Raw genomic sequence first — 1,448 nt, forward strand, 5'->3', positions numbered from 1 at the left:
TGAGAGTGATTTTGTCTACCCCGCTTAGAGAGTCTTAATCTAATTTTCTAAAGAAGAAACAGAGGTAGAGGAAGAGGAGAAAAGGGAGAGTGGGCAGAGGAGGGAAGAGAACGATGACAGAGGGGTCAATTGTGACATCTGAACGGAGGAGAGGAGAGGGGTGAAGAGAAGAGTGAAGGCAGGGTAAGGGGGAGTGAAGAAATATTGCTTTGCTATGGAAATATTAATAAAATCAACTATAAGAAATCCCATGGTTCAACAAAAGGGAGTCTGCTCTGAGGGGAGTATTAAGCTGAGTTTGGAGTAAGAGAACCAGATTCCATATTTAACTGAGGAGTCTGTTATTTAAACTTCCTTGTTAAAATGAGTATCAGTCACATAAACCTTTAAAAATCGTTTAGTTATGAAATGACTAAATACAAATTTAAAGGAAAATATAAGTTGTGATAGAAGGTGTTTCCACAGTCATATCATGTCCCTTTTATTTGGTCTACACATTTTAACAGGCATATAACATTTTAATTAGATTCCTTCAGAACTCTAGTTTGAAGGGAGTTAAGTACTAAAGAAATAACAGACTTTTCATGCTTAAATCAGCACAAAAGGAAACTTGCTGTGATTAATATTAATATGAACTGAATTTATTGAATCAATTCTTGTTTTGCTTAGAATAAAATGAACAGAGACCTGTGATGGCTTCAATCTTTTTTTTTCTCCTCATTCGTATGTGTGGACCAAAGCATGGCAGAATAGATTCATGTAAAACAAATGAATCAGGGTTCACTTGTAGGAAACAAAACTATTCTAGACATATTAGTTCCAAACTGAAAACAGTCCAAAGTCCATCAACAATAGAAAAGATAAATAGATGTTTTCCATACAAAGGAACAGTAGAGCAATAAGAATAAAGAATTTAATTACACACAAATTGGAAGGATCTCACAAACATAATATTGAAATGATGCCATACACAAAAGCATACATGCTTTTGTTTATATATACTGTAGCTCAAAACAAGCTAAACAAATCTGTGGTGTTAGAAATCAGGAAGGTGATTGTTGAAGGTGGTTACACTGAGAAAGGCCATGAAGAGACTTGTTGGAGATCGTGGGAATGGTTCTATTTTTCAGTCTGAGTTCTGGGTTCATAGGTGTGTTCACTTTGTGAAAATTTCTTGAGCTGTATAGTTATGGTTTATATACTTTTCTGCATCAACATTGTGTTATAGGTCAATTAAAAATTTACTTAGGCAAGGTGTGGTGGCTTACATATGTAATCCCAGCACTTTGGGAGGCCAAGGTGGGAGGATCACTTGAGGTCAGGCATCCAAGACCAACCTGGGCAACAGCCAACTCTTCCTTCTTCTAAGGGAAATTCTGACATGCAGCGTATTATGGAAATGCTTCAACAGATATTACAGATACATTCTTCTAATTCACCTTTGCGAG

Source organism: Macaca nemestrina, chromosome 5, assembly GCF_043159975.1.
Source record: "Macaca nemestrina isolate mMacNem1 chromosome 5, mMacNem.hap1, whole genome shotgun sequence".
Taxonomy (NCBI): Eukaryota; Metazoa; Chordata; class Mammalia; order Primates; family Cercopithecidae; genus Macaca; species Macaca nemestrina.